Source organism: Mustela nigripes, chromosome 7 (genome assembly GCF_022355385.1).
Source record: "Mustela nigripes isolate SB6536 chromosome 7, MUSNIG.SB6536, whole genome shotgun sequence".
Taxonomy (NCBI): Eukaryota; Metazoa; Chordata; class Mammalia; order Carnivora; family Mustelidae; genus Mustela; species Mustela nigripes.
This window is the reverse complement of record NC_081563.1, coordinates 23,302,779-23,325,377: the sequence shown is the minus strand read 5'-3', so window position 1 is coordinate 23,325,377 and position 22,599 is coordinate 23,302,779. Positions and strand designations below refer to the sequence as shown.

Here is a 22,599-nt window from a genome sequence, read left to right as displayed (position 1 = left end):
CGCCCGCGACACCTGCACCACAGGACGCGGCCGCGGGGCTCCCGGCGCCTCCGCGCCGCCCTCCCAGAGCCGCCAACCGCCCCTCGGCCACCGCGCCCCCGCCCAGCCGGCCCGGAGCCCCTGCGCGCTCCCGCCCCACCTGCTCCTGCGGTCCTGTCTGGGCGGCCGGCCGCGAACGCGGAGTCACGGAGGCAAGGCCGAGAGGCGCGCTCCTCCGCCGGTCTCCGCTGTCCCGCCGCGCTGCCTCCCGCCGCGCCGCTGCCCGACCTCGGCCGGCCCCTCCCGCCTGCCGCCTCCGCGCGCGCCGAGCCGGGCCCCACGCGGGGTCGGCGCGCGCGCAGTGCAGGCGCCCCGGCCGCGCGCAGGCCTCGGCCCCAGCCCCGCGCACGCGCCGGGATCCGCGAGGGTTCGTGGGGAGGCGGGTGCTGCGGAGGCCGGGAGCGCGCCCCTGTGCTCGTGCGTATTCTGTCTGCGCCCCCGCGGCCCCCCAGCCCACGCAAGGCGGGGGGACTCCAGGTCAGGACTGTCTGGGGTTAAGCTTGCGTGGCGGTGGTGCTGCTGTGACATTTTCACCGCAGCTCGAGGGAAGCTCTCGGAGGAACCCCGCCGGGCCCGGGGCAGTGAGCCGGGGAAGCTGCCCTTGGCGCGCTGTATTTCTTCATTAAAGCCCTAAGTCCTAAGCTAACCTCTGGGGCTAGGAGCGCCCTCACGGGCATCTCAAGGGCAGCGATGGCGTCTTCCCTGTTTGGGGGCTCCCCTGTGTCTAACTCTGTGCATGGCCCAGGGTAGGTCCATCAGCCTGTTTGAAGGTCTTACCGTAAAAAGCCCACTCCGTGGTATACCCAAATTGAATAATTACCTCTGAAGGTGTCAGTGTAGAGGCAGAAGAGGAAACTGGAGTAGTCATCCCAGAACTTTTTTTCCTATACTGCTTTGCTCATTTCTTATCTTCGTCTCTCTTGGTCCCCGGTCCCATCCCCCAAGAGCCAGCAGGTGGTGAAACTGTGACAACTAACAGACTTAAATGCTGACATCCTGGTTCTCCATCATGCAGAGAAGGAAAGGTGTTGCCTGACACTTAATGAGTCCCCTTAATGAAGGAACTTAATGAGTCCATTGTTTCCCCATGACTGAGGTTTATAACACTGAATCACTGGTGTTACACTATAACAACTCTCTCTGAGGCCTTTTTGTTCTGGCTCTGATGTACAGATTAGTACAATGCGCTTCTGTGTTCACCAAGCACAGCGCCTGGCCATAGCAGATGTTGAACGCATGAACGTCTCTGTGTCTGCAGGAGCAGAGGTAAGTGCCGGGGGCCCACCAGAGCATCTTTGCCTGTTTGAATCATCCATTCCAGGGACTAGAAAAGGCCCCCTTCCAGTCGCTCGAGTCTCCCTTATGGCATCCTTTCACCAAATGGCCATAGTTGAAAGCCTTCAGTAACCAGAAACTCACTTCCTTTGAAAACAGCCATTTTATCACAGATCAACCTTGTTGACAGGGACTTCTTACCTTGAGCTAAACCCAGCTCTCAAATTTTCCTTCTTACTGGGTTTCTAGCCTGGGAGTTTCCAGATCATGTCTGACTCCAATTCAAGGTATCCAGGACAAGCATTCCCTATCCCTTAGCTGCTCCTTTTAAGAAACAGCAAGATCCACCAGCATGTTAAAGGACTCTAAGATGCGCCCCAGCTTGTCTAGAGCTCACAAATGAACAGGAGTATCCTGTTGCATGCAGAGAGGATAAAAACTCTTACCTCTTTCTAGGTCCTATGCTTCTTTTAGCACAGCTCAAAATATCAAAAGACTTGTTTGCAGGAGTCCCATTACCTTGTTAAATGGGGTGGGACATACTGCCAACTGAAATCGGTAGAACTTGTGCAATATTTAAACACCGTGACCATCCCACAGTCCCTGGTCAGCTGCCAGTTTCTCTGTGCCTGCAAGTTTAGCATCTTCATGCACTCTCAGGGATGATAATGGGACACAGATGCTTCCTCCCTTTGGGGCTTCCACCTCCCTCTCCCTGATCTCATCTTACCCTGTTTTTTTGTCTGACCCCACCCACCTCTTGAACTGGTTGAAAGAAGGCAATCTGCCTTTGGTTGGCTTTCAGCAACTTTAAATGAGTCTTATTGTCGATGAGCCACAAAAACTCAGAAAGATCTGTGTGTAACAGAAGTTTCCAGAGATATACGCTTCACTTTTATTGCTGATTTAAGTTATCCCTCCAAGACACCACTATTAGTAGGTGACAGGGTGTGGCTAGCTGAGTTGTTTTTAACTATAATAAAACTTTTCTGTTAGAACCAGTGCGGTCACACTTTTCTGCTACACCTAAATACAAAATAGTTGAGAGGCAATTTCCCAGGTTAACAAGCCATTAGGGGGAGACTCTCCTACTCACCTGGTTGCCTTTGTCCAACACAAAGGCAACACACACACACACACACAACACACATACACACACACAATTGAGTTTACACCATAAACCATCACTAAGATGGTTCATGGGGTAATATTTCCTAGAACACCCCATGGATCATACAAGTATGACTGGGTATTGCCCATTTAAAAAGAGTTGGACTGGGCAGTGACATAGGGCCAGAACCTGGAAATTGAACCATCTACTGGGATGTAGGCTTATGGGGATATGGTCTAGCTGCACCTGCTAAGATGCAGTTATATCTAAGGCCCAGCAAGGTCCCCAGACAACAAGGTTGTCCTAGGAGGGTGTGATCAGCATTGGTGATCATGGCCCCAAGAGGTGATCAGCATTGGTGATCAGCACCAGCGTGGAGAAGGGGCAGTGCTGACTGACTACTACATGGCCCTCACCAGTGGGATTTTACTTCCTTCACTTTACAAATGAAGAAACAGACTCCAGGAGATTGTAGAACTTGCTCAGTGCACTCCGGGACAGAAAAAGATTCAAGCCTAAGTCTATCTGATGTAGAGCCCTGTGTTGATCCACAGGAGTTTGTGTTTTCTATTTTGTATTACCTGCACAGGGTCTCCTTTTGTGCATTCAGGACTCAGAAATGCTGTGTCACACAGCATGGATCATTCAGAAATTCAGTCAGGCAGTCAGAAAGTCAGCATCAACTGCTAGAGATTTACCCCAAAGATACAAAGGCAGTGATCTGAAGGGGCACCTGCACTGCAACGTCTATGGCAGCAATGTCCACAATAGCCAACTATGGAAAAAGCCCAGATTCCCATCAGCAGATGAATGGATAAAGATGTGATACACACACAGACACACACACACATATACACATAAAAAAAATGAAATCTTGCTATTTGTAATGACATGGATGAAACTAGAGGGTATTATGCTAAGTGAAAGAAGTGAATCAGAGAAAGACAATTATCATATGATATCACTTGTATGTGGAATTTAAGAAGGAAGAAGAGCATAGAGGAAGGGAGGGAAAAATAAAAGAAGATGAAATCAGAGAGGGAGACAAACCAAAAAAGATTCTCTTTCTTTTTTCTTTAAAGATTTTATTTATTTGACAGAGATCACAAGTAGGCAGAGAGGCAGGTAGAGAGAGAGGGGGAAGCTGGCTCTCCGCCAAGCAGAGAGCCCAACGTGGGGCTCAATCCCACGACCCGAGATCATGACCTGAGCCGAAGGCAGAGGCGTAAACCACTAGCCACCCAGGCACCCCAAGGCTCTCTTTAAGAAGAAAAAAAAAATGTGTATTTGAGATAGAGAACATGAGCAGGGAGAGGGGCAGAGGGAGAGGGAAGAAAAGCAGCAGACTCCCCGCTGAGTAGGAAGCTCAACTCAGGCTCAGTCCCAGGACCCTGGGATCACAATTGGAGCCTAAGGCAGATGCTTAACTGACTGAGCCACCCAGCCCCCCAAAAGAAACTCTTAACCATAGGAAACAAGCTGAGGGTTGCTAGAGGGGAGAGAGGGAGCAGGATGGGGTAACTGAGTGATAGACATTAGGGAGGGCACATGATGGATATTAAGGAGAGCATTGGGAGTTATATACAACTGATGAATCACTGAACTCTACCTCTGAAGAATACACTATATGTTAATTAACTGAATACACTATAATTAAGTGTATAATATAACTAGATAGTGTATAATATACACTACAATATAAGTGTATAATATAACTATAATATAATTAAGAATACACTATATGTTAATTAACTGAATATAAATTTAATTTAATTTAACTTAAAGATGTAAAATAAAAAGAAATTCACCATTAAAAAGGTCTTTCAACAGCTAACAGGACCCAAACCACGAGAAAAGGGTTGGGGACATAGGCAGGAGTAGACCAATTCACTGGTCTTCTGTGGACTGAGATATCGGACAGGATATCATATCATTCACAGAAGAAGACAAGGGCTCCGTTTCCAGACTCTGGTTGTACAGGGCATTGGGACCTTAAGAGACATTCAGCTGTCAGAACTGGGATGTCAGGTAGGCACTGACACCAGCTAGCAGAAGCAGTTAAATGCAAAACATCAGAGCACTGAGCAGATCCCCTAAAATCTTTATATTTGCAAATGCTATGATCATCAGCATAGAAAAAGTAACAAAATCAACTATTAGAAGTAATAAGTGAGTTCCAGAAGGTTGACAAGTACAAGATCAAATGCTAAAAGTAGCTTCTTTTATATTGGCAGGGGGTAACCAGAAAATAAATTAGACAATAAGAATCACAATCGCAATAAAACTCTAAAGCATAATATCCAGGAATTAACCTAACAGCTTGCAAGAACTTTATGGAGAAAATGTTAAAATTCTATTTAAGAACATAAAAGAAGATTGAATAAGTGAAGCAATGCCATGCATCGGACGTCTGGACATTGTAAAAATCCATTTAATTTCTAAATTCAATATTCTACCAACCAAAATTCCAGCAGGAATTCAAATTTTAAGGAGCTTCAGTACATTTATAAAATACATGCGGAAAAATAAAATGTTTAATGGGTAAGTCAGTTTTGAAAAGCAAGAGCCAAGAGAGGAAACCTGGCCTGCCAAATGTTGTTATTACCACAGTAATAAAAACAGTGTGGTCCTAGTAAAGGAGCAGATAGAACAGAGGACTATGAAGCAGACCCATGAGACCTCAATATATAAAAAGGCTGTACCACATATCAATGAGAAAAATATACATTATTTAGAAGATATTGTTGGGGAAACTGGCTTAGTTAAATGGCTACCATATACAAAGGTGAACTAAAGACCTGCATTTGAAAGGTAGATAAAATGTAGGAGAATATCTTTATGAATTTGGGGTAGGGATTTATTTCATAAAACAAGACTGCAAAAGCACGAACCTTAAAACAAAAACCTGGGAGATTTGACTATATCACAATTAAGGCTTTTTCCAATGAAAAATACCATAGAAAAAGTTAAAGCATCTGACAAATTGAGAGAAGATATGCATGTTCAAAAGCAGTTAGGGATTACTATCTAAAATATGTAAGGAACTTTTGCAGATCAACAAAAAGAAGTCAGAAAAATCCAATTTAAAAATGAGAAAAGGATACAAAATGGGCCACTCACAGAAGAGCCAGAATGGCAAGCTTAGGAGAGATGCTCAAACCACTAGTGAAGAGAGAGAATAGAAATGCAAAGGATACGGTACTACCTATAGCCACAATACACTGGTGTGTTGAAAAAAATAGCTGTCAGGGCCAGGGTGGGGGCGGTCCTCATTTTTAGGGTTTGTCAACTTCTGTGGTGCCAATACACTCACCCCTGCCAATTTCAGACTACCAGCATGAGGCCATTGAACAAGGAGTTCCGAAGAAATGTGTTCAGTCTGCTCTTGTGAGCCCGTTCCAACACGCCGCTGCTTCCCCCATCCGCTTGGCAAAAATTAGTCCAATGGTCCCAAATACTGGGAAAGATATGGGGAAATGGGAATCCTCATGCACTGTTGATGGGAATTTAAATTGGTAATACATTCCATTGAGCCATCTGGCGGTATTTGGTGAAAAAAGCATCAGCATGCTTTATGACTCGGCAATCACCCTCCTAGATATGCCTCTGAGAAACTGACTTTTTTTCAAGGTTCCCTTATTTATTTTAGAGAGAGAGCTCAAGCGGGGAGACGGGCAGATCGAGAAGGAGAAGCAGACTTCCCACTGAGCACAGAGACTGACACAATGCAGGGCTCTATCTCACAACCCTGAGATCATGACCTGAAACCAAGAGTCAGACACAACCAACTGAGCCACCCAAGTGCTCCTCTGTGTAACCTTCTTCATGTGGCTTCTAGAAAGCCATTCTCTCATATACTAGATGATCTCATCCAATCCATGGCTTTAAATGCCATCTCTATTTTCATGATTCCAAAATTTCTATCTCTAGCCCTGAACTTCAGACATATCTCCAACTGCCTACTCGACATCTAATCTGTAGTGTATTGTAAGCATCTCAAATATAGCGTGTTCAGAATAGAACCCTTCCCCATGAACTTCCCTTGTCAGTAAATGACAGCTGCAGTCTTTTGTTTGCTCCCTGGAGTCATCCTTCCTTTCCTTCATAGTTCTGGTTTCCCAAACCAAAGTTCCATTTTTTTTAAAAAAGCTCATAGTATTTGATTATTATTTATTTGAGAGAGCACAGCATGGGAAGCTGCAGAGGGAGAGGAAGGGGGAGAAGCAGGCTCCCCACTGGGCAGAGAGCCTGATGTGGGGCTTGATCTCAGGACCCTGAGATCATGGTCTGAGCCGAAGGCGGACACTTAACCGACTGAGCCACCCAGATGCCCCTACCCATGACATCATTTATTGTTGAAGAAATTTATCAATACCACTAAAGTCTTGACAAATCAATAGTCACCAGAGGCCCAGGAACTTCTTCCTACTGTCAGCCGGTGTTACTATCCTCTGACCCATCTCCTTTTCTTTCTCAAAGCTTCAGGTAGGGACCTGCCTGCTGAAGAGGACCCACAAACGGAAGACCCCACAAGCCTCATTATCTGAATCCATGGGTCTTATTCCTGGTTGCCTGTTGGAATCCCTAGATATCACAAAATAAACCCTAGAGACTCCCTCAAATATTCTAACTCAACTGGCCTGATTTAAGAGTCACGCTTTTCTAAAGGTTTATCATCTTTTTTGTTAGTCTGACTCCCAAAAAGACACTAACAAATGATGTTTTCAAAGCCAACCAGTTCCTGTGTAGGAAACTACTTCCCAGGCCCTCCTGTTGGTGCCACTCCCAAATGCTGTGTGACACAACCACTTTTAAAAGTCGTCTTTATGGGCCTACATAAAGGAAGGAGGAACAAAGGGAATGTTTCATGGTTTCAGGATTAAAACTGCCAGTCCAAGAACTAAATTTTTCAAACTGACTGCTCAAAGCTTTGGACGCCAAGACACTTCTAGAAACATCTCTGGCACACAGTAATGGCATCAAGACAGTTTCCCCAGGATGTTCATTAACCAAGCCTCTAGATATATCACTTATAGAAAATGTGAAATGTAAAGGAATATCGTAAACCCCACCATAAGGATGCAATAGAGCCAAATCCAAAATGTGGGAACTTCTACAGGGCAGATAACCTAAGTCACATAGTCAAAAAGGAACTAAGGGAAATTGGTATAGATCAAAAGAGACATAAGAGCTCTATCCACAACCTACAATGTGCAGAGCATTTGAATCTGGGTGCAGAGAGATGTTAAAAAAAAAAAAAAAAGCGGAGAGGGGGCGCGCCTGGGTGGCTCAGTGGGTTAAAGCCTCTGCTTTCGGCTCAGGTCACCATCCCAGGGTCCTGGGATTGAGCCCCACATCTGGCTCTCTGCTCAGCAGGGGGCTTGCTTCTCTTCCTCTCTCTCTCTCTGCCTGCCTCTCTGCCTACTTGTGATCTCTGTCAAATAAATAAATAAAATCTTTAATACATATATATCGAGAGAGAGAGAGAGTTGGGGGAAATTTAACCAGAATTGAACATTAAATTATATCAAGAAATTTTTGTTAATTTCTTTAAGTATGAGAATAACATTGCAATTATGTTTTTATCAAAAAGTCCTTATCTGTTAGAGATTCATGATAAAGTATTTATGATAAAACATTTAATGTCCAGGATTTGCTTTATAGTGTCCCATCAAAAATAACTGTGTGATTGGGAATGCACATTAGTCCAACCACTATGGAAAACAATATAGAGGTTCCTCAAAAAATTTAAAGTTTACTGTACAGCCCAGCAATTCCACTTCTGGGTTTATACCAAAGGAAATGAAAGAAGGAGTTCGGTGAGATATCTGCACTCCCATGTTTATGACATTACTCACAATAGCCATCATATGGAGACAACCTAAATGCCCATCAAGGGATGAATGGATTAAAAAACATGGGATACATATGCACAATGGAATATTATACAGTCATGAGCAAGGATAGCCTCCCATTTGCAACAACATGGATGGACTTTGAGCAATTACACGAAGTCAAACAAAGAAAGATAAATACTATATGATATCACTTTTATGTAGAACCTAAAAAAGTTAAAACTGTAAAAATTAGAGATTACCAGGGGATGGAGTTGGGGGGGTGGGTGGATAAGAGTGATGGTGTTTAAAGACACAAATTTACAATGAATAATAAATAACTCTTACAGATACAATGAATCTAGACAATAATGTACTGTAATTATGTAATGTGATAAATGTCACTAAACTGGCAATCATACTACAATATATAAATGTATCAAAATAACATGTTAAACCAACAACACCTTAAACCAACAAAATGTTGGTTTCAATTAAAAAATGTGTGCATGATGGGAGGAATAGATGAAGCAAGAATGGCAAAATGTTGATCATTATTAAAGCTGAATGATAGGCATATTATTCTTTCTTCTTTTGCATAAATTTGAAATTTTTTCCATAATAAAAAGCTTCAAAAGAGAAAGCTCCAGAGGGCAGCGACTTTAGTCTATTCCTATCAGTGCTGTATCCTCATTACCTAGAACAGTACTTGGCACATAATAAGAATTCAATAAGTAATTGTTGATAGAAGGGCCCAATTCTTTAAGATCTCAGTCTCAATATAACTATGTAAGTTATATATTATATAACTATGTATAACTATTATGTCTAAGGAGTTTAGAAATCACAGAAGTTGCCTGTGTATCACAGGCATGAACACACTCTAAAATGGGAAGTTTTCATACCTCTCTAAAGCTCTATCAAGTTGTCTTTCCAGCAACTGCTTACAAAACCAATACAGATTCATCCCCATTCACTGTAAGCCATCAGCTGCTTAATAGCATCTTGATTAGGGGGTAAGAGAATGTCAGACCGCTGGAGCTCCCTGCGTGGGTAGAGAGCAGTTTGCATCTTGTCAACAATGTATCAAATGACTCACCTAACAAAGAAAGCCATTGACAGACCAATTAGCTGGTACTGAGTCATGAGAAAGTCTCCGTGGTGACTAAAACCTGCATCGATAATGAGATGGATTCTGACATTCCTCATCTAACCGTACTTGCAACTGCAAGGAATAGTTAGGGCAAAAATAAATGTGAATTGCGTTTTTAGATTCACAGGAGGTTCAACCCAAGAATAATAAGTTACAGTTTATCTTTTTAAGGTCCATCAAAAAATCCTGTGCAGTGTCTTTATCATCATCAAAACAATCAGAACCATAAGCACTGAATGACACTTAGAAAGGCAACCAAATTGCCATACTGGTCCATCAAATCACCAGAAATAAACTGAATGCCTCCCAGCAGAAGGAAGTATGGACTCTACCGCAGTGTAAGATTCGCCCTGTGTGTTTTAGGAGAAGAGGAAGAGTGTTGGGGCTGCAATTACACAACGACCTGAGTTGGTACCCCAGAACCATCTCTCCCAGGCTCTGTAAACCTAGCAGACCACTTAACTTCACTGAGCCTTTGTCCTGTTGTAAAATGAGATCATGAACACTTAATTCTGGGGCACCTGGTGGCTCAGTGGGTCAAGCATCCCACTCCTGATTTCAGCTCAGGTCGTGATCTCCGGGTCATCTGCTTGAGATGCTCCCCCCTCCCTCTCTCGTTGCCCCTCCCCCCACTCACAAGCTCTCTTGCGCATACACGCTCTCTCTAAAATAAATAAATAAAATCTTAAAAAAAAAATACCTGCCTCCAAGTGTCATGCATTCAAGGCCTGACTCCAAGTGGGTGCTCAGTAACTACCTGGATGAAAACTATAGCGTGTGGTCATGAACCATGAGCAGGAGAAAAGAATACCAACAACCTGTCAAAGAAACGGTGTTAGTCCTAGGGATTTCCCAAGAGGGAGAACACTTTGCAGGAGGAGGTGATCAGGGGGAAGGCTTCAAGTTAAGCCTTTCTTGAGTTTAGTGGGGGAGGATGATGAGCTCCCATTACAGAAATGAGGAACCAGCATTTACTGAGAGTTTAGTAAGTGCTATGCATTGTTCTAAGCACTTTCATGAATTATTTTATTCCCGAAGGAGAAATATCATTTTAGTTTCACCTTCCAGTTGGAGAAATAAAGGCATAGAGTAGTTAGGAGCTTGCTCAAGATCACACAGCAGGGGCAACTGGGTTTCCATAATAAACCCAGTGGTTTATTATGGTGGTTTATTACAGTGGGTTAAGCGTCTGACTCTTGGTTTACACTCAGGGTTGTGAGATCGAGTCCCACATGGGGCTCTGCACTGAGCATGGAGTCTGCTTAAGTTTCTCTCTCCTCTCCCTCTGTCCCTCCCCACCCCCGGCAATAAATAAATCTAAAAAAAAAAAAAAAAAAGTCACACAGTAAATAGCAGGATCAGGATTTGCACCCAGGCAGTCTAGTTCAAGAGATTAAACACTTAACCATGATGCTTTGCAAAAGAAAGGATGGGAAGCAGAAAAGCTAACCATATGTTTGAAGGATGGAAAGTCACAGAGCCTGTGGTATAGACTGGTAGGGGATGAGCTGGAAAGGGAGTTCGAGACTCGACCAAGGATGGCCTTGAATGTCACAAAAGGAGGCTAAGAGACTGTTGTGGGATTGAAGAAAAACCACCGTAGAATCTATCAACAATGTTCAAAACAGAAACTCTTACCTAAACTTTATGCCCCATATCTGTTACACTCTCTTAATAAAAAGCCTGAAACAAAAGCACACTTAAAAATTCAAGCATTTTGAAGTGAAATTTAACAACTAAGAATAAAGTTGCCTTAAGAGTGTTTGCCTTTATCAATTCAATTTAACTAGTTCTTTTAAATAGCAAGTTATTTTCACAAATGATTTCTCCACAGACAGCTTAATTTAACTTAGGGTAACATATGCACAGTAATGACCTGCATTCGAAATGAAGCTGAGACAAGTTATACAGATGTCATTGGGGAATGGAAATCTTTTTTTCTTTATTGTTTCTGCCTTTCCCATAGCACCCCATTAACCACTTTGCAGCATAACAATAACACCTACATATCACCACTTGGTTACCACTTGGTTATTATATAATAATGTAATAACATAATGATCTTTTGGATACGTGTGCATTGCACAGAAGCACAGTCCTGGGGGGAAACTCCAGCCACTTTGCTTCCTTGGGTGCTGTCCAACCACAAGGTGCTGACGGACTTGCTTCCCACCCTATTGCTTTCCCACTTCTTGGCACCATGATTTCTGTTTCTCCAGCCTCACCCAAACACTACCTCACACTTCAGAACAGGGAGTCTCTCAAGGTTCAGCTTGTCAAGGAAGGCACCACCCACCTACCAAGGAGCTATATTTTCACTAATTTAGGGGCATTGTTGCTAGGAACAATAGCCTAGCCCCTTTGTAAGCCAAGGCCAGTGACATCATAGTCATTTTTGTGCCTCTATTGCAAAGGCCACTGGCCATGCTCAGGTCTCAGTTGCATGTAAGATTAGCCAGCCTCAGGCACAGTCCACACATTCCCTCAGCTCCTGCAGTCTGAAAAGGCTCAAGAAAAGAGGTGTGGCCTCTGAGGGGAGCTTCTGGCCTTCATTTGTCAAGCATTTACTAAATAACTCTTGGGGGCGCCTGGGTGGCTCAGTGGTTAAGCCGCTGCCTTCGGCTCAGGTCATGATCTCAGGGTCCTGGGATCGAGTCCCGCATCGGGCTCTCTGCTCAGCAGGGAGCCTGCTTCCTCCTCTCTCTCTCTCTGCCTGCCTCTCTGCCTACTTGTGATCTCTCTCTCTCTGTCAAATAAATAAATAAATAATCTTTAAAAAAAAAAAAATAATAACTCTTGGTATCAGTAAATACCATTAGATATCACTTTGTCTTTGGGGACTTTCTAACCTGAGAGAAAGAAATTAAAATTCAAAAAACTGGGGAACAGGATAGACTCCCAGACTTTGAAGTCAGACATACAGGGTTTGCCTGAAACTGAAAGGGTTTCTCAGAAGTGGCACTTTCAATTTTAAAAGCCAGGACACTGCCAAAGATACCAGAACAAGCTGATCACCCTACAGACAGATCAAAGTTCAAATTTAATGAGCTGTGTGATCTTGAACAAATAAAATAACCTCTCAAGACTCAGCTTCCTCTGGGGTGCCTGAGTGGCTCAGTGGGTTAAAGCCTCTGCCTTCAGCTCAGATCATGATCCCAGGGTCCTGGGATCCAGCCCTGCATTGAGCACTCTGCTCAGCAGGGAGCTTGCTTCCCCCTCTCTCATTCTGCCTGTTTATCTGCCTACTTGTAATCTCTGTCTGTCAAATAAATAAATAAAATCTTAAAAAAAAAAAAAAAGACTCAGCTTCCTCATTTATAGAATTGGTATCATAGTGATGTGAGAAACAAAGGCAGAAGAAAAAATTACTAAATTTCCTTACTGCCTACAGTCTATGGAGGAGTCCTTGAAACAGGCAGAGTGACATTCCTCTAGGGACTCAACTGCCAGGATGTTGACACTTTGCTAAGGGCAAAAGGCAATCCTAGCCAGATCTGCACCTACCTCCACCCCAGGACCCTGTAAACCTACTTTAACATATAAAAAATTCTTTGGAAATTACCTTTATCTTTAAACCCCCCAAGAAACGTGTTGGTAATCATGTCCCAAGCATTTGGCCCACTGATATATATCTGAAGGTTTTTTTCATGACTAGGGTTTTAAAAGATGGTAATAAATGATATTTTCCCAATAGCAAGCCCCCTCAAGGTTCTGGAAACCTTGCTTCCAAATTCCTTAGAGACTTGTGCTATCTTTACTCCCCTCCCAACTTGAAAGTCTATAATGGGCCACTCCTCATGACCCTGGTGCAGCTCTAGCTACCCACCAGCCCTGTCCCCATGCTTCAATAAAACCACCTTCTTGCACCAAAGATGTCTCAAGAATTCCTTCTTGAATGTCAGCTTCGAATCCCAATGTCTTTTCTACAGCAATAATAGGACCTACTTTATCACATAGTTCTTCTAAGAACTCAATAAGCTATTGTATTAAAAAAAAAAAACAAAAAAAAAACTAAACACAAGGTCTGATGCTGAATAGTTTCTCCAGAAGTGTGAATACTGTATATGTAATCAATAATTATAAGATAGCATGTAATGAGAGGCTCAATTAGGTATTTTAGCAACTAAAAAGAAAAATCATATAAAGAAGAATTAGAGCATAAGAAAATGTTCCAGAGACGCCTGGGTGGCTCAGTTGGTTAAGCAGCCGCCTTCGGCTCAGGTCATGATCCCAGCATCCTGAGATCGAGTCCCACATCAGGCTCCTTGCTCGGCAGGGAGCCTGCTTCTCCCTCTGCCTCTGCCTGCCATTCTGTCTGCCTGTGCTTGCTCTCTCTCCTTCTCTCTGACAAATAAATAAAATCTTAAAAAAAAAAGAAAAAAAAGAAAAAGAAAATGTTCCATAGTGGTAGGGTTGAAACATAAAATACAGACTGCCTGATTAAATTTTAATTTCAGAGAACAAGTACTTTTTTAGTATAAGTAGGTAGCAAATTATTTTTTTAAATTATTATCTATCTGAAATTCAAACTTGGCTGGACATATCTGGATATCTTATTTGCTTAAAATGGTAAGCAAGAAGAGAAAAATGCCAGGCAGAAGGATGAACATGAGTGGCAGTGGACCCAACACGAGAGCAATGCATGAGATAGTCTTGTGCGTTTTTAGAGGGAACACCTTCAGATCCAGGCCAAAGAGCTAGATTTGAGGCAGAATACCTGGGAGAGTTGGAGGGAAGGTGCCGGGTCCTGGGATGAGGTAGGGATCAAAAGGAAGGGAGTCTTCAGATAAAGGACAAAAGAGCCTTTGTGACGGGAAAGAATGGATCTGTGGTTTTGACCCCAAGGCACGATGACAGGGACTCTATCGTCAAGGAGATCTGGTATGTGGCTGTCCTCACAGTCAGGTGCCTAGCCTGAACTCAGGGTTGGGGTGGGGAGGGCGTGGAGAAAGAGTCGGATGATGAGGTGAAGGCAGGTAAGGTCTGTGGAGAAGGCATGACTGGAATTCTGGATATGAATGTGTCCTCTCCCTGTGAACACTTCTTTGAATCCCTGCAGTGTTATTACTGATGAACTGAATAAGCAATTACATGTAACTCTAGAGAGGCCTCATGAGGTAAGTTAACTGAGACCAAGAAAAAGAAGTTTATAAAAAATATATATATTAGGGCATTTAATGCCCTCCTTGCTCTTCCCTTAGTTGTAAGAAGAGATTAAAGCTTTGGAATTCATACAATTCCTTCATAGGCTTTCCTCTATCCTGAAAGACCCCACACGGTTCTCTACCCGCCCCCCCCACACTCCCATCCCCCGCCCCCAGTAATGACTGAGTTCTTCAAAGAGAGTGAGTTCAATGCAGCCAGCCAGTGAGGGGCCTGGGGAACTCCGGAACTTCCCTGGCACCTGCATCACTGTTTTTGAACTCCCCAGTAGGTTGCATTTTTTTCCTGAGGTGCATATGCGAAATTCTAGTCTTGGGGCAAATGAAAAACCCACAGCCCCATTTGGTAGTTTTTCCCCAGAAGGGCAGTACTTCTCTTTAGAAATACTTCCTGGAGTGAACCTGTAATTCTGATTCAAAGAAACAAGTGTTTCAGAATATCTGCCTTGAGGTATATGTGAAACCAAAAACCAATGGTCCTAAAAGAACCAGACCCAAAGGATCTGCTTAGAAACTCACCTTGAAGCACATTATCAAGTTCTGATGACTCACACTGACATTCTTCAAGGTCATATCCCAACTCTGCCCAATGTGATAAACCATTCCCACTTCTACATCCTTGTATGGGCCATTCTTTCCGCTTACACTTTGCCTGCAGTCTACCTCCACCTATCCAAATCCTACTACCTTTCCAGAACCTTCTTACACCTCATCTATGGAGAGCTAACTCTCTAATTTCTCCCATTTCACTAAAGAAGGACACATTTCAAAACCCAATTATATGCTATTCTGTCCACTAGTCACTCATATGGAAGCATTTTCCCCTGCTTTTCCAGTGAGGCTGCAAACTCTGGGAGGGCAGGGAACATTTCTTTTGTATGCCTAAAAGCACTCCATACCTACTTGCTGTATTAAATTTAAAATTGGAAGTTGTAACAAATGTACCACACTAATGTGAAAATGTTAATAAGAGGGGAAACTGCCAAGGGGCAGAAGGAGCTTAGAGGAACGCCCTATACTATATGTAGTTTTCTATAAGCCTAAAACTACTCTCAAATAAATAAATAAAATCTTTTAAAAATAATCGTAAGTAAAGTTTTGGGGCACCTGGGTGGTTCAGAGGGTTAAGGCTCTGCCTTCAGCTCAGGTCATGGTCTCAGAGTTCTGGGATCCAGCCCCACATTGGGCTCTCTGCTCAGCAGGGTGCCTGCTCCCCTTCCCCCATCCCCCACCAACTTGTGATCTCTCTCTGTCAAATAAATAAATAAAATCTTAAAAAGTAATAATAATAAGTAAAGCTTGTATGGAAAGGCAAAAGGCCCAGAATGACCAGCACAGTGTTGAAGAAGAGCAAAGTCAAAGGACAGATGAGACTTAAACACGTAATAAAGCTACAGTATTCAAGGGAGCATAGTATTGGCAAAAGAAAAGACAAAAAGATCAGTGGAATAGAATACAGAGCAAAATATACCCACACAAGAATATACCTACACAAATACAGTCAACCTCTCTTTCACAAAGGAGCAAAGAGAATTCAATGGAAAAAGAGAAATGCTTCCATAAATGATGCTGGAACCAAGAAGAATTAGAGCATAAGAAAATGTTCCAGAGACGCCTGGGTGGCTCAGTTGGTTAAGCAGCCGCCTTCGGCTCAGGTCATGATCCCAGCATCCTGAGATCGAGTCCCACATCAGGCTCCTTGCTCGGCAGGGAGCCTGCTTCTCCCTCTCCCTCTGCACATTCACATACAGAAAAATGAGTCTAGACGCAGACCTTACATTTCTCCCAAAAACTAACTCAAAATGGATTGTGGGTATATATGTAAAATGCAAAGTTACAAAACTTCTTGAAAATAACATAAAAGACAAACTAATGACCTTGCATTTGGTAATGACTCTTTAGATACAACACCAAATACAAGATACACTGTCAAATACAATACCAAAAACAAGCTGAACTTCATTGGAACTTAAATTTTCTGCTCTGCAGAGACCCTGTTAAAAGAATGAAAAGCAACCATAGACTGGGGGGAAAATCTTTGCAAAACACATATCTAATGAAGGACTTGTACCCAAAATATACAAAGAACTCCTAAAACTCAGCAGTAAGAAAACAACTCAACTTAGGAAAATGATCTGAACAGACTTCAGCGAAGAAGATGGCAGGTAAACGATGTGAAGAGATTCTCAAAATCATATGCTATCGGGGAACTGCAAATTAAAACAACAATGAGATCCTACTACACATCTATTAGAATGGCTAAAATCCCAAACAGTGACACCACCAAATTTGGGCAAGAATGTGGAGAAAAAGGAGCTCTTATTCATTGCTGGTGGGAATGAAAAATGGTTCAGCTAATTTGAAAGACAGTTTGGCAGTGCCTTACAAAGCTACGTACTATATAGTCTTACCTTGCGATGTAGCGGGATCACTCCTAGGTTTTTACCCAGGTGATTTGAAAATTTGTCTCCAAAAACCTGCACATGAATGTTTTTACCAGAGTTCTTCATAATTACCAAAAACTGCAGATAACCAACATGTCCCTCAGTTAGGGAATAAATAAACAAATTGTGGTACATCTATACAATGCAGTATTGAAACTGATAATAAGAAATGAGTTATCAACCCATAAAAAATATATGGAGGACCCCTAAATATAGATTGTTAAATGAAAGAAGGCAGTTTGAAAGGGCTACATACTATACATACTATATGATTCCAACTGTATGACATACTGGAAAAGGTGAAAGAAGAGAGACAGTAAGAAAATCAGTATTTGCTAGGGGCTGGGGAGGGAGGAAGAGAAGGATGAACAGAGCACCAGGGATTTTTAAGGGCAGTGAAACCATTCTGGAAGACGCAGTAAAGATGGGTACATGATATTATGCATTTGTCGATAGCGAAAGAATATACACCCCAGGGCCGCCTGGGGGGCTCAGTGGGTTAAGCCTCTACCTTCAGCTCGGGTCACAGTCTCAGGGTCCTAGGATCGAGCCCCGCATCAAGCCCCTCATCAGGCTGTCTGCTCAGTGGGGTGCCTGCTTCCCCCTCTCTCCCTGCCTGCCTCTCTACCTTCTTGTGATCTCTCTCTCTGTCAGATAAATAAAATCTTAAAAATATATATATATATACCACAAAGAGTGAACTGTCATGGAAATTAAGAACCTCAGTTAATAGTAATGTATCAATATTGGCTCATCAATTGTTAAAAATTTTTTTTAAAAAGAGTGAATTGTGAAGCATTTTTAATACTTCATTCCGTTTTCAGCACTGAAATGCCTGACCTTTTGGGGTCGTTGGGGTTATTACGTAGCAAAGGATACAGTCCTGTGAAATGTGTCTAAACCGACTCACAGCCTATGTCCAGCTACTGCAACCCATGTTAACGCGTCCGAAATAACAGTGTGCTTCGTTCCGGACGCTCAAGTGTGCCTGAGCACGGACGCAGGGTCATCAGAGGCCTGGGTGGGCCTGAGACTCATTTTATAATGAAACTTACCCAGTCATGATACTGTCTTCTCAATGTCACCCAGGGGGAAAAAATGTCAATTTCTCATGGGTCTTCCTCAGCCAGAGCACCAGTTGTTTGGAGTGGATGGGAGTCTGTGAAAATAGGTGTTTTCATAATGGGCCCCCTCGGGCCCATACGCAGTTCCCAATTACAGAAAGCCAGCGTGGTGGAGGCTGGCTTTGACTTGATTCCCGGTGGTGGAGGCCTCCTCAGAGAGCACCCCAGCCAGGCTTTTCTACTGGTAGCGAATACATAATAATGACATTGCCTGCGGTGCTATGGATACCAGATTTAAAGGGCCAGAGACCGGAGTTATGACCTTGAACCTACCTCTGAGGCTGCGGGCAGCAATGGCGGCAGAAGAAGAATGGCTAACACGGTCTGGCCCTTCACTTCACGGCCAGGAAGAGGTCTGGACGCTGAGGAGACTCTCCCAATGGGAGACTGGGGAATCAATAACCACACTTGCTTGCCCCTCCCCCATGTCCCGGGCCAGGGAACCGCCTCACAACGCCCCCCACCCCACAAAGGCAAAGGACTGTGGAGAGTAGATCTGGAGGGGGCAAACCAGATACCAGCGCCGCCTGCGTCAGAAGTTGACAACCCAGGCTGGGCATCCTTAGAACTCCAGAAACTGTTCTTTTTCTCCATCAACACGTGCTGGTTAGCTCTGCTCTCTGCTATCAAGAGAACATTTTGAAGAGAAATTTGAATGGATTTTTGTCATGATTTCTGATGAGAAGACATCGTGTTACCTTTTGAGCTGCAGCCAACAGATAAAATAATCGCTTGGAAAAGCAGCCTACGGATTCCATGGTCTGTTCTGGAGATTTTGCTGACACCTGGCTGCCTGTAATTATCGGAGCCAGTCACTGACTCGAGTGTGCAAAAATGTAATTTTCTCTATTCTTCTATAATTGAGTGTAATTTCTGCCTTGAGCCTCCATTCCGCCTCAAAGCAGAGAAAATTTAATCTAGTCACTCTCAAATAAACTCATTCAAATTCAGTCATTTCTTAGCCAATTCAAGTTTATAATTCAGCCACAATTAGGTTTAAAACTCTCTCTCTCTCTTTCTCCCTCTGCTTCTCTTCTCTGGAACTGATCTCAGCTCTCAAGGGCTTATCCGAGGAACCCCACATCTTGGTCTTAATCCGTCCTGTCCCGCACCCTTGAGAGGTGACCTGGGTGGTCTGTGGGACATAAGGGGGTTCCCATTAGTTGTCTCTGTTGAGAGGACACCTCCATCCTCACCCAGTTTTCAGCCTCATCCTGGTCTGGCTGACCCCCTGGCTTTCTCTCTTTTTCTAGTAGATTTGCTCTACATGGAAGACTTCAGGACATTGTAGGTTTCCTCTTACACCAGTATGACCTGTGGGAGATGGGGTGGGCAAGTCTCCCATCTTTTTGTACATAGACATGCCACACCAGCCTTCCTACTCTGTCACTTCAAGGTGACATGAGGCACTTCTCCCTAAGGCTTGCTGACTTGCTATCTCCTGGTGTCAGGCTACGGCCCAGGAAGGAGGCACGAGAACCTCTTCTCTCAGGCCCCTCCAGATGAGGCCTTACGATCAGAAGTCCCACACTCACACATAACCCTGTGGCTTCTCTCCCAACATCTTTCCCATTCCTAGCTCAGGAGGTATTCTCTAACTATTGGAAGAGGTGGAGGGAGGGGGCGTTGTCTGTCTCCTCCAATCCCTTTGGAGATCTTTTCTGTCCTATCCTTGAGTGGAGCCTTTGAACGTCCAGTCAGAGCTTCACTGAGAGGCTCCCCCACCATGGGCATTAGGAAAGGGGCCTGAGATACCCTGAAAAGATCTGAGGAGTATTAAGAAGAGACAAAGTCACATCAATTAACATTCCACATCTCAGTCTACCACCACATGGTCTGCTTTATTTCTATGTGCTATTTTACCTTGTGAGGCACAACTAACCATAATTAGACTAATTTTACTTCATGACTGATGTTGGCTCAGAAGAAAATTCTAAAAGAGATGATTCTAAAAACTTGGGGACTTGGGAAATAGCTACTTGTGGAAATACATGTTTCTGCACATGCCTGCCACCCCACCAATCCCGAGGCCCCATCTCTCCATTTCTGACTACTCATTTGGATATGCAAACTACTGAAGCATGATGGTGATCAAATTTGCCTCTTAACCTTAACCAAATTCACCTTACACATTTTCAAGTCACCCCATTAGTTTGCCATTTTGTGGCCCCAAAGAACTTAATATCATGTCAGCCAGTTCACTACCATTTTAAGAATTCTTTAATACACTAAAACCAGTCCCAGAAATTCTCAAGAGGCCATGATTGACAGTTATCCTTCCTCAAATATGTCCATTTCAAATGTGTCCTTGAAATATGCTAACTGTTCCAGAGACAAAACTCAATCTATTAAGTCATAACCCTCATTTCATGGGAATCTAATATTTAAAAAATAATAACTTCCTAAAATAATGATACTAATAACTTCCCAAACTTAAATTTGTTCAGGGATTTTACAAGGTATAAATCTAACCTTTCTAAACATGACAACGAAATTAAAAATTATAAAGGAAAAGACCGAAGAGGTGATCATGTGAAATGAAAACTTCCATACTCCAAAAAATATCATAAATAAAATTAAAAAGAAAAAGGAAAATTAAAAAAAAAACCATACTGGCAACATAGCAACGTATATGACCAAATGAAATACCAATATACTGGAGATTAACAAAGCAAGGCTAAATACCCCAATATCTAAAAATGAGCAAAGGATATACGAGTAATCCCTGAAAGAACATATGCTAGTGGCCAACAGAGCATATAGTATTTAAAATACACAAGCTCTTCAATAAACTCATGAATGCAAATAGAAACGAGATGTCATTTTTCCTCTTTAAAATCAACGATTTTTTAAAGGACAGTATCCAATGCTGGCAGGTTTGTAATAAAGCAGATACATATGCACATCGTTGGCTGGGAATGTAGACTGTTATAATCTTTCTTCCTGGAGAGTACTTCCATAATTTGTACCAAAAGCCTTAAAAATATTTATATTCAGGGGGAACATGACTCTCCACTCCCTAAGTGTGGCTTCCCCTCCCACTTCCAAAGAGTACAGTAGAGAAAGAGGATGGGGAAATAACTTCATGGCTGAGCAGTCTCACACATACCACATCAGCCTGGAGATCAAGGTCAACATCAGCCATTGTAAATCATGTTGATAGTGTGTACTCTTGATATGATATAATAAAAATGGCACATTACCTCTACGATCCTCCTCTCAAAAACCCATAACTCCAATCTAATCATGAGAAAACATCAGACAATCCGCACTGAGGGACAGCCAACAATTTGACCCGTACTTCTCAAAACTGTCAAGGTTATCAAAAACAAGAGAAGTTTGAGACTGTCCTAGTCAAGAGGAGTCTAAGAAGTCATAAGGACTAAATGTAATGTAGTTTTCCAGATGGGATTCTGAAAAAGAAAAAATGACATTAGGTAAAAACGAAGGAATTCTGGGGGTGCCTGGGTGGCTCAGTCTTTAAGTATCTGCCTTCAGCTCAGGTCACGATTCCAGGCTCCTAAGATTAAGCCCCACATCAGGCTCCCTGCTTGGCAAGCCTGCCTCTTCTGCTCCCTCTGCCTGCTGTTCCCCATGCTGTGCTTTCTCCCCTCTCTCTGTCAAATAAATAAATAAAATCTTTAAAAAAAACAAAAACAAAAACAAAAAAACACTTAAGGAATTCTGAATAAAGTGTGGGCTTCAGCTAATAAGATTTGTTTAATAATGATAATAAATATACCACACTAATGTAAGTTGTTATTATAAGGAAAACTGTGTTGAGGGGGATTATATGGGAACTCTCTGCTCAATTTTTCTGTAAACTTAAAACTACTCTAGAAAAAGTAAGTCAATTAAATTATTATAATGTTTATATTCTTTGGCTAAGCAATTCCACATCCAGGAACCATCCTTAGGAAATAATCACAAATGTGGTCAAAGATTTCCCCACAAAGATATTTCAGTATTATTTAAAATAGAGATGACCTAAATGTGGGAAAGACAGGAGCCTGAGAGTCAGCCAGACCTGAGGCTCAAGTCCCCATCTCACCACTTTCAAGATGTTCATCTTTGCTGGGCATGGGCTTTTCAGATGTATCCTGTACATCTGGCCACCGTCTCTTGTCTCCAATCTAGCTATGCCACAGAGGAGAAATGTGTGGTTACGTCTATATGCATTTCTGCGAAGACTTCGCTCTAGGAAACATTTGCATGGGACAAGAAAAGTTAACAAATTCATAATTTGTACTTTGATATATACATACAGACTCTGCTATTTGTCTTTTCATTAAAGTAAGAGATTGTTGATTATATACAACAGGATTTTTCCCTTAATTATTTTGAAGCAGTGTATCATGGAAAATATTTATAATGTGTTTTTAGTGAACAAGGATAATATAATGGTGTGTACAATGTGATTAACAGATTTGCAGAAGATGTATATATAAGTGGAAGAA

General features: G+C 42.8%; 1 protein-coding gene and 1 long non-coding RNA gene across 3 annotated transcripts in view; one reads left to right on the top strand and one right to left on the bottom strand.

Annotated features, from left to right (window-relative positions):
• Positions 1-286, bottom strand: part of CLIP4 (CAP-Gly domain containing linker protein family member 4) — a 68,193-nt gene extending 67,907 nt beyond the window's left edge. For both annotated transcript variants that reach the window (XM_059405371.1, XM_059405370.1), the window contains exon 1: positions 140-286. The gene's annotated coding sequence lies outside the window, so the exon portion shown is untranslated. The remainder of the gene's footprint in view (positions 1-139) is intronic.
• Positions 287-387: 101 nt separating this feature from the next.
• Positions 388-6,978, top strand: LOC132022265 (uncharacterized). Its single transcript, XR_009405564.1, has 3 exons — positions 388-516; positions 1,213-1,305; positions 6,905-6,978. It is a non-coding gene; the product is annotated as an uncharacterized LOC132022265 (long non-coding RNA).
• Positions 6,979-22,599: the final 15,621 nt, after the last annotated feature.